The 17074-nt window shown below is 37.3% G+C and overlaps 1 long non-coding RNA gene across 1 annotated transcript; it reads left to right on the forward strand.

The window, feature by feature from the left end:
* The first annotated feature begins 8355 nt into the window (after positions 1 to 8355).
* Positions 8356 to 16461, forward strand: LOC146004355 (uncharacterized). The gene is made up of 3 exons (XR_014443919.1): positions 8356 to 8653; positions 12440 to 12538; positions 16377 to 16461. It is a non-coding gene; the product is annotated as an uncharacterized LOC146004355 (long non-coding RNA).
* Positions 16462 to 17074: the final 613 nt, after the last annotated feature.

Genomic DNA, 17074 nt, shown 5'->3' on the forward strand with positions numbered 1-17074 from the left:
CTCGAAACAGTGTAGGAATTGATCGGTCATCTTAAACCATTGTTGCCTTTTAATTAAGATCCTAAGAGGCTCCCCATGGCTGCGATTATTACGATCTCCTCCACGTGGGACATAATAAGAGCAGCCTGGGGGGAATCCCCATCGTGGCAGATGAGTCCTAAGGCAGACATTTGTTAGGGATTCCCCTCGTATGACGTTGTCACCCAATTTCAGCAGGATTTTCCTACATTTTATGGATTCGGGTGTTCCCGATATGGCCCCCATGTGTCCTCTTTTGTTACTAATCAGTTTACGTGCCCCCCCTTCTCCCCCCCCTAGTCCCCCCGTTTCTCAATGGGGACAATTGGGTTTAACAGCGCGACCGTTGTGTACGTGAGTTTAATAAGATTACAAGCGATGCCGGATGGAACCGACGTCCTAAGAGGGGGTGGGAAGGGGGAGATGACGAAAGCATCTGGCGTCGAGAACATTAATTAGAAAAATGATTTGCCTTAATGCACTTGGCTTGAATGTTTGTCACGTGTCAATGTAGAATGATCATTTGAGGAATAAACAGATTATGCACGTGGCGGAATCGTTTCTATTGGCTATTCTCATAGGGGGGTGCGTCCGGGAAACTCAAGAGCAGGTATTATTTTACGAATACAGCCTAATTTGATTGAGGGAATGATTCGGTCAAATTTCGAGACGGATGATACCTACGAAAGCAGTAAAGTATAAAATAGCGCACTTACTTTATCATCTGGGGTGTAAGGGAGTGGGTGCCCTTTCAGCAACGCACCCAAAAGTCAATCTCACTTATCCGTAGTACAACTTCTTGTAGGCCAACGAGGCTCTGGCGTCTGAACCCACGGCCAGAATATTCCTCTGTGCAGTCGTGTTGTCCTGTGGTTGTCCTTGTGTGTGCTGAGTGTCTCTTTGCAGCCTCAGCTTTGAAATGAGAAAATTAGATTTTAGTCCTCAGATTTCGTATAGTTTTAGTTCTTGTTAAGTAATTAAAGAACAAGTTAGGGGCCTGTACTAAATTTCGTTTTAGTTAAGGTGCCCATCCCCATAACGGGAAAAAGTAGCGTGCTGATATGCTCGTAATATCGTGTCGCAGCCCTAATGGCTCGGCACTCGCGCGCCTACACGCAGAGAACTAAATGCATCATATGGATTGATGCACCAGAATGCATCGAATGATGCACTAAAGTGTGTTTTATGGCTTCTTCAAATAATCAGATTCACATTTGATGCATTTGGGTGCATTTTTGTATGTCGTGAAAGAAACACCAAAGTGCATCATTTGATTCAAGTGAGGATTTCCTTCAGTCGAAATGCACTTCAATGCATCATCTCTTTTGATGATGCACTTAAACGTTTGGTCTGAGCTACACAAACTCTGTATGCAGGAAGGTGCATCAAGGAACATCAACTGATGCATTGAAGTGCATCTCGACTGAAAGGAATCGTCACTTGAATCAAATGATGCACTTTGGTGTATCTTTCACGACATACAAAAATGCACCCAAATGCATCAAATGTGAATCTGATTCTTTGAAGAAGCCATAAAACACACTTTAGTGCATCAATCGATGCATTCTGGTGCATCAATCGATATGATGCATTTAGTTTTCTGTGCGCATGTCCCCCAAAAGGACTGCGTTGAGGTACAAACCTGACCAGATTAAATAACAAAACGAAATATGTTTTCTAGATCTATAACCGTCGGGATTGAGAATGGCAAACACAAGGGAAGACGGAACTTACCCTGTGACGCGTCAAGTATCTGAGCGCTCAGCGAGCAACGTGATCGCTCAGCTATAGTGAAGGCCAAATAGGCGTTGCTCACTTGTGTGAACTTCAACCTTGCTCGCCACAGGTTTCAGCCACAGAATATAAAGTGGAAGAGGAGGAAAACTGTATGATGATGACAGGGTGGCGGTCAATGAGGAAATATATATGATGAACGGCTTGCGATATAGTATAATTACAGAGGAAGTTCAAGTAATCAGTGACGTAATATTCCAGTTTTTGTAATTGTATTAAAATGAAAGTGTTGTTTAAATATTACATAATGCACACCGTAGTTTTGGAAAGTTGTGCAAATGTGTGAAAATGAAAATTTCGATAGTTTTGTTCACATCAACTATTCCATTTCTATAATTAACAGCTTTTGAAACACCGAAATCTTGTACACTCGTCGCAGCCACATTCATCACAGATTATTCAAAGGCACTGATATGTTGTAACTTTGGCAAGTCTTTCGGAAGGGTTTAACATATGCATTATTATACCGATACGCATGCGGAAATGTCTTTGCATCATTGTGATTGAATCGATAGCTCCAACTCACAATACGCCTTCTACTGGTCATTAGCCATTTTGCGACACTGGCGATCCTGGTGGAGCATCGGCTAATCAGAATAAGCCTGCTAAGTGATGCCTTGTCGGATTTTCTATCATAAATAAGTGGTAACGTTCTCGCCTTGTAATCAAGGGGCCCCGGGTTCGATACACGGTGGAGGCACATAGTGGTTCGGATCCCACTTTAAACTGTAGGTCCAGTCCCGATTAGCCTCACTGTGCATAAAGTGGACTTAAAACACCAAATTCAATCAATCTATCATAAATAGTAACACTATAATAACTGCGTAAAGTTGCACCATTCATTTTGAATTACCGTGTATAAATGTATAAATAAAGCTGCTTCTAAAGTGTCAGTTTGTTACCTCTGGATAGATCAATAATGAAGCTAATATATTTTGCATTCTTTCCCACGTAGAGTAAGAGGGTCGATGATATTTTCTCGGAAATATTCGTTAAATATTATTCTCATGTTGTGCCCTCTCTCTCTGTGTGTGTGTGTGTGTGTGTCAGCATTCTCAGGTAGCTATGAGTGACGATGCTTCTAGCTGGGAGATTTATTGAAATGCGTTCCCTCCGCTGGGCATCGCATTGGAAGAGGGCTTCGTTCAGTCGCCGCATCCTCCATTAACCTCCATTTATAACGTCCGAGAAAATGGGGGTGGGGGAGGAGGGGTGCCATTGGATCTCGCATCGTAGTGCGTGTGTGCGTGTCTCCCATAACCGTAAACCGAGGCGGATGCACGAGATTTGTAAGAATTCGGCAACCTCGGAAGCGAGTGCTTGTCAAAAAAGCTGGAAGAGCGAATCGCTAGCCAGCCATGCCTCATTTATCATTATATTTTCTCCCCCTTTTTTTATTTGTTTCTATCAGTGTTGCAAGGTACAGTGCTTTTGCATTGTATTCGACATTAAGGATAGGGTTAATTTCTGTGTTAATTGAAGTCCTTTGTTCGTTTGACTTTGGCCTACCGACTGTACATAGCGTTCCTATGTCTCATCTATGTTTTAAATAATACTGTTGTATTTTCTAACTATGCACTGCCTTTGTATCTTCGTTGCTGGAGATATGTGCGTAAAAATAAGCGGGACGTTACGTGACGAAAATGCCGGCATCCGCGCCATACCTCGCCGTTTTGCAGTCACTCGCTATCTCGGCCCCGAGCCAAACTAAACACATGTTATACTTATTAGTAGAGTCCGGATATGTATCTAATAACATATTCTATTTCTTTGTAGATACATACCTCGAACAGGAAAATGTCAATGAATTATATAACTGACATGATTCTGCATAAGTTTTTTTGTTACATATTTTCACATATTTGCCAGGATATTACATATTTTACATATTTGATAATTTACTTTACATAAAACAACATATTTCGGTAATTTATTCCTATTTTGATCCTTTTCCCAATATTTTCGATCTATGAAACATGATGAAGGAAATTTGTAGCTCATATGATGTTCTATTTTCTAATCAATGAGATGCATAGTGCTTACGGCCACCTAAAATTGACTTTTAATTCGAAAGAGGCCGAAGAAAAGAAATGCTGGAGTTCCTCCCCTCCCATCTCCCCCCCCCCTCTGGTTACATATTTTCGTTTCGCTTTCAGGTTCAGAGGCAAAGCACCTAGAAACTTGGCATCGGTAGACAAAAAAGATGCATGCTTTCCTGTACGTAGTGAGTTACACAATATGTTTGTTCCCTTGTACAAAAAATACAATGTATTTTCATTCGATTGTTCTTTCTGTAGACGTTTTTATTTTTCACAATTTGTTTCGAAAGTTACAAAGAGCTCTCTTACATATTTACATATTCTACAATAATTTGCTATGTGAAAAGTACTAATTAATAGTTGACAAAATTGGTTTCTTAAATATGTACACGTTACTGTGCTTTTAGAAGTTTATAAATTTTATACAAATTTATGTTGAATGTGTTCAAATAAAATAAATATGTAGCAGAATTCTTGAAATTGATTTGACACTCGATTATTATTAATATTACATATTCTTTGACACGTATTTAGTTACATATTCTTTTGGTAATACATATTTATGTACCTATTTTATCAATTATTGTTACATGCATACTTTGTCTACTTATTAGGTATTACCTCATTATCCAATTTGTATTGCAATTTGTAAATCCTCGTATGTACATACTTACTGCTGTATTAAAATTTGATTTAACATAAAGAAAGTAAAAAATGCTCCGTAGAAGTTTTTATGGCATAAGTATAAATATAAATAAATGAATATTTTAGTTGAGGTTTGACGCACGAACAAAACAATAGTTCAGTTCTCGAAACAACCATATACTCAACCTCGAAACTGCCGTCGCAAATTCGATTTTTCCTTTTTTTCTGCGGAGAAGTATACGTTACATCCGATGCGAGTAACTAATAACACTACAAGAGTAGACTCTCTCGACCGTACTGTCATCTATCTTAATTTGTCTCGTTTCATCAGGTTGACCTTTCATCGGGAAGGTTAGAGCGGCTCGGTTTGCGAGAGGGGGAGGGAGGGGGGATGATGGAGGGAACTGGGGAGAGGCGATAGGGAGGAATGCCGGAGGAACCATTTGATTTAGGAGATTAGCTTTCTCGTTAGTTCGGTAATTCACTTACTATTCCTCCCCCCCCTTCCCCGTACCTTACATCTCATCGCTCGCGAATACTATATTCCCCGCTGTGTCATAACGAATTAAAAAAGCAGGCTTAGGCAGAAATGTTTGATATAAGCTTCGTGCCGAAAGGACTGGGACGTCCTGATTGAAGATAATAAATTATGATTAAAAATTAACTTTTTAACAAAATAATGACGTTTATGACGAGTCACCACTTCAAAGATGAAGAAGAATGAGGTTGTTTTTTTTTAGTCTTAAGTTCACAAATAAGCTAACCGAGATTGCATGTACTTGTGACTTTTTATTACAAGGAGACGATATCTTTATTTTCTTGTCCGTAATTGTTGCGATCAGCCTACACAGGCAGAAAGATAAAAAACTAGTGATGGGCATTAGTCGACTAATATTAGTCGATTAGTCGATTATTAAAACCATCGAAAAAATTATCGACTAATGAAAATTAGTCGACTGAAAAAATTAGTCGACTAATATTAGTCGAATTAGTCGTTCGACTAATATTAGTCGAATTAGTCGTTCGACTAATATTAGTCGAATTAGTCGTTCGACTAATATTAGTCGGATTAGTCGTTCGACTAATATTAGTCGGAAACATTCCGACTAATATTAGTCGGAAACATTCCGACTAATATTAGTCGGAAACATTTCGACTAATATTAGTCGGAAACATTTCGACTGATTTCAGTCGGGAACATTCCGACTAATATTAGTCGAAATGACCGAACATGTCTCATTTCCAGACGAACAATCGACTACTTGAGCAGAGGGCTTATTGTCAAGAAGGGAAGCAAAGCAGGTAGGTATTTCTTGGAAAGGTCAGTGACTGGAATCTTTTATCCCTTGATGCCGGAACAGAGCTGGTATGCAAAGGGAAAGCTGACCCTGCTGTAGCTCTATCCCCCCCTACCTCCAGGGGGCGATGCCTACCGTCATTCATGTCGCTATTTTTGTTTTCTCTGAAGGGATACACATTCATAGTTCCGAGAGTTTCTTGGTATTCACAGGCCAGTGCACATTGTTGGTGCAAGAAAGACACCGCAACATTTTAAAAGCAAAACTATCCATTTCTTACCTTCAGATGGATTAGAGGGTTTATGATAAATGCATTTTACTGGAATGGAAATATTCTTAAACTTAAAAAACCCACCCAGCGTCGAATGACATGGGTACCTGGGGCCTGGGGGGTAAAGGCGATCAAGGGCGTGATGCTGATCACATCACCCCCACTCACGACCGGATCAAGAAAGTGTGGGGCGTTAGCCCCACACCCCCTATACGCCTTTATGGCGTGTTGCTAAGCACAGGGGAGCACTTTACCTTTATAACGAACATTTTTTGGTACATATCAATCCGTTCCCTATAACCCTTGTTTTCCTATCAATGAATATTCATTACTCTAAAGGATTGTGTCGAATTTTGCCTGTATTTGCAGTTTTCATAATTAGCATTGCATTTCTGCCACTTTTGGCTAATCGCGACGATGAGGATGAGTCATGATCAGATGAATTTTGATGAAGATACTATCGCAAAGTGTCATGAAAAGATATGGATTTTATTTGAACCAGGAACTTTCGGTGGTAACTTCGTTAATCCAGAACTCAACACGTTCGTCCACCGAGTCTGCCATGACAATGCGTTGTCTTACACTATCATTTTGTAATCAATAGATCGCTGGATTTATATGCTGGGGCCTACATATTTTATACTGCCCCATTGAGCCTACATGAGTATAAACGTAGAATTAAAGAATCTCAAATAATAATAAAAGTTCAACTTTTATTAGTTAGGAAAGGAGTGAATTAGAGGTTCGACTGATAAAGAACTTCATGTCCAGCCACGTCAGCAATGGGGCCATTTTTTCCTAGAACTATGATACGTTTTAATGTGAAGCTATAAAAATTTACGAATATAATGAATTCTATTTCGTCCTTGCATAAATGAATGGGTTGTTCGCAGAGAGAGGCAGGCTCCAGTCTGCCATATTTGGTAATTGTACCCAGGTAGTTTTATAACAATTGATGCAAGTCTACCAGACATCCACATTTTTTGGGACAGTCAAATCTTTTTAATCCCTGTCCCGAGTTTCTTCTAACTAACCGTCGCACCCTGCTTTTTCAGTCAAAAAAATGGTTTATAATCTCTCATCTCGTAATCGTCGCATTGGTGCGTTAGAGAACGAAACCAATTATAGCGGCGCATGATCTTTCGACACAGTTTCGCAATACTCTGGTAAATTTTCTCAGGTGTAATATTTCGACTATAATGCACAAATCAATAACAACTAATGTCTTACTTTTTTGTTTCATACCGAAAAAAGGCTTACTGTCACAAATAAATTATGTTTGTCGTTTTAGACTATTCAATTTCAACTTATTCGCTAGTATTTCATTCATCCTAATATTGCACCAAAGGCAGTTTACATCGTAATAAATAATTTTTAACTGATCAGAACTATATTTCTAAAAGCTTCACATAATGGTCACACCCCTTTAAAAATTTCGACCAATATGTGTTGGATAGTATGGGAGCAAGAACTCGCCTCCACTGTTGATTAAAGGAAATTTGAAAACACTGTTAAGGAATACAGTACTATTAGAATACTATTAGAATACTTCTAAGAATATATGAATGGCTTATTGCAGAAAGGGACCTGAGTCACTTTTGCACAATTCTGAGAAAAAGAATGAAAAATCGTATAATATTAATAGTGTAAGAAAGAAATGTGCCGTTGTTGGCTCAAATATTCAACATAATGAATAGTTAATTTTGCAACCCTCAATGCACCCCCCTGCAGTATGCTGCTAGACACAGTGGAGATGAAAAAATTAACTCCGATACCTCAAAAATGTGACTCAGGTCCCTTTCTGCAATAAGCCATTCATATGTAAACATCAAACATGAAGCTGTACGACGTATGCGAGGTATCTATCAGTGAGATTGATTTGTTCCGTTACTTTAGATTTTAATGTAGCATCTCTATAATTGTATGTCTAACTGTAATACTACTATAGTAAAGTTATCGGTCACATCTGACACTCCAACAAACAACATTTCGAATCTTTTCTTTGTTCCAATTAGGATTTGTCCCCCCCCCCCCACCCAAGACACATGATAATTCCCGTCTATGGGCCTGCCTATGTCTTCTTTACGTCTTTATTTGAAGCCGGAACCTTGATGGTGACTGACATCGTGAGTACACAACTCAACGTTTCGGGCCACAGAGACTGTTCTCAATGTTCTCATGCGTGACCTTGTAATGAAGAGATCCCGGGTCTATTCTTTGTGCGCCTACACACACACACACACACACACACACACACACATATATACATATACATATATATATACCCATACAGCACACGAAGTCAGAATCATGTTTCTGAAAGGTTACGAAGTCTCATTTACATAACATACTTCAGTGTTTCCCTGTCGTGGTTGCTTTAACGTTGCGTGGTGCTTTCATTTTTGGAGCTCGTTACATCTTACACAGGGATCTTTCGGCGAAGTTACTTGCGATAGCTGCCTCGTTGCTTCCCATCATCCACTGCGCCAAAGAAGTTGAACGATGCTCCGCACCGACGAAGCCAAACACAGATGAGTAGCGTGGTTTCAGCTTCTTTTCATGGGACAATCGTCTTTGTAAAGACAGAGGTAAGTGTATTAATATTTACTTTTTAACAGTAGTGTTTTTTACGACGAAAATACAGCACTCCCAACATTAAATAAATTAAATATAGTCTACTATTAATTCTGCTTCCTCCATGATTGGAAACAAAGTCAGTTTTAGTGAGAAAAGTATGTTACTTTTATTGTGAAATTATAGTGGTGTGTGTGAACATACATATTAAAAAAAATATATATATATATATACACACAACAGAATTACTCACGTACCGTGTAATTTATTTCCTATTTCTACGTGTAACGTAATCAAGCATGTAGATAGAGTTTGTTATCGTTCTGCCGAGCGTGGCTGACTATCGCGGAACCGTTTACCCACTGTACCCCTCGAGAATTACGTCGAAATTTTTTTAATCGACAGATTTCAATGTTTTATGTAATGTAAAAGTGGTTCCAGCTTTAGGAAAGCACAAATAACGGACATATTTGATACCATAGAATGGCACACGTAAGATAAAATCTTAAATTTCTAAGTATTTTCGCCACTTTTTGTTGGTAAAAGTTGTTTGTATGTACAGTAAAATAGCAAAAGAATACGCCGAAAATGACTATCAGTACCAAACCTAACAATCGTAACCTAACTACGTAAAATTATAGCTGCTTTTGTGGAAAGTCGTTTTGGGTGCTATATTCACTTGCGTGAAGCCTTCGGACTGCTCTGCTTCACAGTAAAGTAACATGCTAAGGAAACAAACGTACTTTACTTCACAATAACACATTTCCGAGAGCTAAAATCAACTGAAAACGTTCATAAACAACAAAATCTTCATAAACAATGCAAGATATTTCACTTTCTTTTGGGGTACAGAGGGACAAGGGTACCACTATTGCAGTGAACATTTCCAGCGCGCACAAATAAAATAACGTGGAAGAATACTGCAAAGTGTTCCGTTGTGGACTGCTGCTGCTAATGTCACTTGACGTTGGTATGAATAATTATTACACACCTAAATGCTTTCATTGTTAGGTTAGGAAGCTCAAATATGGGGCTGTTAGCATTAAAATTCTTCCGTAATACAATGGTCTCGCTGCAGAACATGGCCTGCTTTTTTCCTCTAAATAGACTAACAAAATTTATATCCCCTGAAAGTACGTACCTTCTACTTCCATTTTCCGGTGTTCCTTTTACGATTACTATTATATTATTGTGCGTAAAAAATGTTTTTCCTGCTACTAAAAGCAATGCATTTCTCCATTTGTTCGCGTCCATATTGTTTACGCGCTCAAGTGTTGTGCGATAAGTGAGACCCTTCGTTTCGCAGCATTCAAGTTGATTTGTTGCTCCGGATTCCACCCACAGACGCAAAGTTTCTTTCATTATTTCAGACAAGGTTAGGTTAGGCCTGTTAGGTTGGGTTCCAATAGCATAAATACAATGAAAAATGTTTTTCGTGCTACTAAAAGCAATGCATTTCTCCATTCGATCGTGTCCATATTGTTTACGCACAGTTCCTTTCATTATTTCTTTGAGGAATGCCTACAAGGTTATGTTAGGTTTCATTAGCATAAATACAGTGACTATTATTTAGGCTAAGTGAACTAAACCTAGCTACCTAACAACATAGGAATTTTTTGCTTTCACTAGATTTGTGCAGGAATATGCCTTTTCCTTCGTTGCTACGATTTCAATACCGCCCAACCTGGACACGTTTTTCTGTTGTTTTTTTAAGAAATTTTTTTTTCCGCACCTTAAAACTTACTTTTCCCGATTACTAACTACAAAACGTTACCAAAAAAATTATTAACCGCGTTCCTCCTAAGCAGCCCATATTCTGCAGTCTTACCAATACAATGCCCGCGATGTAGGTATGAAGGGGTATTACATTCCTAAATGCATTTGTTAGGTTAGGCAGGCCAGGTTTAGGGCTGTTGTGATAGCAATTCCATATGCTATTCTCATCACCTGGTGATGAAGCTGTGGCCTAAATATACACCTTTGCTTTTACAGTATAACCCCCCTCCCCTAAATTTTGCACAAAACTTACCCTATTCTTTGAAAAAGAAAATTTTCTATCTTTCCTGTGTATAGTGAAGAGGTGTAGAATACCTTGTACCATATAAGTTGTTACGTTCCCAGCCTCTATCTAAAAATATTCACGTTTCAACTAATTCATTCTGCGATATTGTTACAATGTGTAAATTGAGGACAGCACCATTGTCATGCAGTTTTTTGAATTTTACACACTGGCTAGATGAGTAGATAGCAACAGCTATGCCTGCTTCGAGATATGTGCTGACATGTAACATACTGGTAATGTGCTGATTGCTGACATGTAACATACTGGTAATGTGCTGATTGCTCACAATTAAATACAAACTAAAGGTTAAAAGATTAAAAATCAGTAACTTACGTGTGTGAGCATAAGATTTATCGAACTACGTTTCGAAGGTTATACTACCTCCTTCTTCAGGTTGAAACGATGTTTTCAGACACCTGACATGGTGCCTCGTCGAGAAAGTGATGGTTGAGGATTTAGGTTAAAATGGTATAGGAAAGACACTTTCTAAAAAATAATGTTAAATACACATACTAAAACCGCACAATACTCCATAAAAACAAAAGAACGTTCAAGGCTGATGAAGGCCAACTGCCGATCGGTGCTCAGGGTAGGCGAGCCTTGTTTTTATGGAGTATTGCGCGGTTTTAGTATGTGTATTTAACATTATTTTTTAGAAAGTGTCTTTCCTATACCATTTTAACCTAAATCCTCAACCATCACTTTCTCGACGAGGCACCATGTCAGGTGTCTGAAAACATCGTTTCAACCTGAAGAAGGAGGTAGTATAACCTTCGAAACGTAGTTCGATAAATCTTATGCTCACACACGTAAGTTACTGATTTTTAATCTTTTAACCTTTAGTTTGTATGACATGTAACAAAAACCTTTTTTGCCCTTTTGTATGCATAAACCTGAGCTGCCTAACCTACTCATGTGTGCATCCTATCTATAGCAGAAATAAATATGTGAATAGTATAGGTAAGTCAAGTTTAGGTTATTTCTGATACTAGATGCATACGTCAGTAGGTTAGGCACTTCAGGTTTATACATACTGTATAAAAGGCCCAAAAATATTTTTTGTTACATGTTCGCACATGTCTCCAAGCTGTTTTTCCCAACTCTATTTTTGATTACATTGCTTGCAAAAAAATAATTGTCACATTCTTGCAAACTTATGCAATCAGACTTTGTTTTAAAATATAGATGGAATCTACAACATGCACGAAGTAAAATTGTAAATTATTTTTGAATCTCGATTCTTGTTACTTCAGCTCCTTTGGTGGCAATAATAAAATTAGCCGTCGATAACACAAAATAATTTTCCATGATTAAATTGTGGGGGAAAAGTAATTTGCTGTAATGGTAATAATGGTCCCACGGTTGGTGGGGGGGGGGGAGGATGAATGTTCAATTGCAATGTTATGGGGAAATGAAACATTAACTCCAACCTTGCATGTGGGGTAGGTTCCACCACTACCATTTTTATACTCTACATTAATTCCACTATCAGTCACCCAGCAAAATAATCCTGTCAGTTCATTGTTGACTGTTGCATGTAATGGTTGTGTTCGGGCTGGGGTAGAATATACCCAATGTCCAAGGTTGGATTATTGTTTCTGCAATTTGTCTTCTATGCACTACCGAGCATCACATGTTAATTCATAAGTAATTTATTTGACTACTCATCCACATTAGGAATCCAATTTAAATAGAAATAAATTACTACTGATTTAATTCATAAAATTTCTTCTTTTAGGAACTGTTCACCAACACTGACCAAATGCTAGAGCAAGAGGTGTCTAATATGGCAGAAGTGGCGTGTGCGGGTCAAACTCGGAAACAACAAACAAAACAAGTAAGTTATAATGATGTAATGGAAACTGGGATAATTTGCATTTTTTTACTCGCAAAAGTCATGAAAAGCAATACACTGATTCAGATTAACATATTTACAGTGCAGTTACAGAAACCTAAGCACAAATTAGATATTTGCCGGGCTTGTGGTTGTGCTAGTTTTAAAGTGTAATCTACCATCACATTCTCCTTGATTTACAGTGAGAACATTGGCATCATCAAGATATAGATATCTGCCATTGCTCCCATCAGCCATTGTTCCTCCCACCAGACAGCTTGCTAAAGGCATATATAGCAAGAAAACTTGGTGAAACTTTTTCCCTCCATATGGCAAGCATAAAAATCCATAAAAAAAATTTAAATTTTTTTTTCGCAAGCACCCCTTCGCCCTAGTTGTCTCACTGTCACCATGTTAAACTACATGAGCATCCCCCCAACTAACCCCAAGGCTCTATCAAACATCCCTCAGCTAACATTTTCCACTTCAAACTCAGAATCCAGAGACAGTGAAATGCAAATTTCTTTTCCAAATCAGCCTTGAAAAGTTGGTTAAATTACATAGCAGACATATATTCACCTATGCTTATTCCTGTTTGTCCTTTTGGGTGACTTTCGCACAGCATAAGAAAATGTTCATTGCGTTTTGAAGTGTTTTTTTTTTTTTTTTTTTTTTTTTTTTGTTTAGGTTCACTTTACGCACAGATAAGCTAATTGGGTCTAGACCTACAGTTTAAAGTAGGAACCGAACTGCTAGGTGCCTCCACCGGAAATTGAACCTGGGACCCCTTAATTACAAGGCAACTACGTTACCACTATGCCATCAGGGAGGCAATAAAGTGTTTGTGTTATCATTTTTTATGTGAGATGCAGAATTTTTTCCAGCAATGGTTTTGGTTCTTTGAGAAATTGTACAAACATACAGAGCTCATAATTAATTTCTTTTCTCCCTTTCCAAAATTGTGCCTATTGTATTCTTAAAGCACAGACATTAGAAAAAGAAGTCTCATTTTGGCACATCTATCCGTTCCCTTAGATGTGGCACAGTGAGTTTGAGATGTTTGATTGAAGGAATTGCTGTAAAAGTTTTGATATAAATGTATAGAATTACTGTCATTCCATGTTTGTTTTATAATCTCATAGAGTTGGAAGTGGTCGGAAAACTGGCTTTTTTTTGGGGGGGGGGGAACAAGTTTTTTTCTCCATAGCTGTTTTTGGTTGAGCTTTTTTACAAAAGTGTCTCAAATCAATGAAAAAAAAGGAGTTGGCAGTACTTTTCCTGTTGCATGGTTTTCGTATATCTCCCTACTGTAAAATAGGCACTCATTTCTAAATATAAAATACAATTTACAATATGAAATTCGTAGCTAGATATAAACAGTGTTTTCAAAAAAGCTGGCTTTTTTGAATGGGCTGCTCTTTCAGAGTGTCATCTTCATATTTCGGTAGGCTTATTAAATATATCTATGTAGTATAAAAATATTCACATAACTAGAGTAGTTTTGTGTGTGTTTTTAATATAACCTAATAGTATGATATGATTTTCAATGCTTGAATTTGTTATAGGATCATTTACATGAAGCAAAAAAATAATATACTCTATCTTTTGAGAATCTAGTATGAAATCTCTTTACATTAAAGTTTGTGTTCAGTAAAATACAATTGTATTCTGGCTTTCCAGTACATAATGTATAATTTGGTTAAATGGCGGCTAAACCTGGTCACGGAGCAACTAGTGATGTAATTTTGCTACTTGTTGCAGTGGTTCTCACCTTTGAGATCACAGCCCACTAAATTTATTTCTTATAAGTCGGTGCCCTGATCCCAAGAATTTCATTCATAAATACATTTCTGATCTTTAAAGTTTGTGTAAATTAACATGCACTCTCAATGAATATTCAATATTAATATATAAACTATGGCATAATCATAAAGAGTAATACATAGTTCAATTATGTATAGGTTTGCTGTCAAATATGAAATTAGATTTAAATTAGTTGTCAACACCTGGGTGCAATGGACCTTTTGTTGAAATGAACTGGCATTAAAACTGAAGCAGAAGCAAATAAGACTGACTGCAAATTGCAAAAAAATATTTAAGACATCAGGACTGGACCTACAGTTTGGAATTAGATCCAAAGCACTCTGCCTCCAATGAGGATTGAACCTCAGACCCCTTCTTATTACAAGGCAAGAGCATTTACTTTTTATTCCACTCCAGAGTTCCATTTATTATTATGAAAGGTACCTTATATAAAAAGCTGGCCTTTTTCCAACAACAGTACTTGCAAATTGTGCTCTCTGATTTGCAGGCTAAACTAAATCTTAATCTCGGATGAAGTAGCTAATAATCTTGTTAAGTATAGAGAAAGAACATTCAGACCGAAGCAACGCATGGTAGTGGGGGTGTCACATTGAAACCATTTTATTATTGAATCACTGCTTCCTTTGCTGATTATATATGGCTAGTTATTTATTAATTATAATAATTACAGAAATTACTATCATGAATGAAAAATAATAACCAATTATTACATGAGTGAGCAACATATATTTTATCATTCCCTAAAACTCGCAAAACCGATGACATTTTTATTAATGATTTTTTGTTTGTAGAAGTGCAGTTGTTTATTAAATATAATTATTACAATAATTACCATCATTACCAACTAATTGTACACTGTCACTGGCATGAGTATCTCGCATTCAAAGATGATGCATGATATGTTCCCCAAGTGCATTTTGCCTCCTAATTACATTACATATATTTTTTTTATGAGCAGAAGTAATACAGAAATATTGGGAACATTCCAGGGAACCATGTAATTTATTTTCAAACAGTTGAAAAATCTAAAAAATAAGATGTGGTTGGACTGCAACCCCCCCTCCCCCTCTTCCTCGGTAAGCTAGGATTTAAATTGTAGCTGAACCATTATGCAATATGTGCCCACTGAGATTGGTCAATATATGTCTCTTGGCTGCTGCATCATGTAAATTTTTGTAGCTAGTTGTAAAATATGTGACTACAAACCTGTAAACTCATAACAATAACTTCAAGTGAAATAGTTTAGCTGCAATTGGTAAAAAGCCAAAATTTCTGTTGTTTTTTCTTTTAAAAAAAAAGCCTGCTTTTTATCGAAAAAAGAAACAGTTCATTCAAAAAGCTAGATTTTTTGCAACTCTATCATCTCACAAGAAAACTTGGCATGTTATGCAGTAGGTTGTTGCATAGCCCAGAATGCCAAAATTTCATCTTCAAACATTCGTCAAATCACAATTTCCCGATAACTTATTGATCACTTTTCACATTGTTGCAACGTTTTTATTTTCAAATTAAATGTCTTGCAAATTTGTGCAATATTCCTGATTGTTAATTGATTGAATTGGCTTATTTTACTTTGTATTTCTGCCACTTTTGACTAATCGCAAAGATGGGGATGCTGAAATTGATGAATGGGCACTCACAAATCCCTATGCCAGGTTTCGGTCCGGGACCCTTGGCATCATAGCATGTTGTGATAACTACTCCACTCCACCATGGAGGCAGCTGGAGTATTCTTTCTGTGATGAAGTTGGTTTTTATTGTTGATGAAAGTCATCTTTGTTTAGAAGCCCTAGTGTATCATAGGTATTCTTTCGCAGATATTATATATTAGATATATTCACACACAATATATTTTAGAAATAAAATTGAAGTTAAGAATATTTGGTATATGGGAACTAGAAGTTTAAAAAATCTGGGTTGTTATTTTACTGATGCAAAATATTTTTCTTTAAATGAAAGTTCTGACGAGAATGTTAATTCCGAATTGATATTACACATAAACGTATTTCCTTTACAGGAAGGAACTGAATGTTATTCCACTCCAACATGAGGGTATATTGCAGAACCTGCAATGGAATTCTTCTGAACTACAGATAAAAGTGTATTTAAACAAAAAAAAAAAAAAAAATAAAGGGTATATTTTATGAAAAAATGTTTTTTTCATAATAACCATAACCATATGATTGTAGAAAACTTCTTACATCACGTGCCGGCAACATATTTGTTAAAACACTAAAATCACACACTAACAGCACGATAAAAACACTTCGGAGTTCTTCGAGGACAGACCAGCCCTGAAGATGACTCCGTGAAGGAGTCGAAAGCTTGGAAGAACTCCGAAGTGTTTTTATCGTGCTCTTAGTGTGTGATTTTAGTGTTTTAACAAACCATGTAATGTATGTGTAATTTGTAGACTTCAATGCTGACATGAATTGGTTGGTTGATTTGGTGTTTTAAGTTCACTTTATGCACAGTAAGTCTAATCGGGACTTGACCTACAGTTTAAAGTGGGATGTGAACCACTATGTGCTTCCACCAGATATCAAACTTGGGATCCTTGATTACAAGGCAATGACGTTACCACTGTGCCATCGGGGAAGCCCTTGGACATGAATTGTGCCTGAGCACTCACTGGCATCATAACTGTGTCAAAGTATGTTTATTTATATTTGTTTGGTTGTTATTGTTGCTTTAAACACACTATACACAGATATG

The sequence above is a fragment of the Lepisma saccharinum genome, chromosome 21, assembly GCF_977018435.1.
Source record: "Lepisma saccharinum chromosome 21, izLepSacc3.1, whole genome shotgun sequence".
NCBI lineage: Eukaryota > Metazoa > Arthropoda > Insecta > Zygentoma > Lepismatidae > Lepisma > Lepisma saccharinum.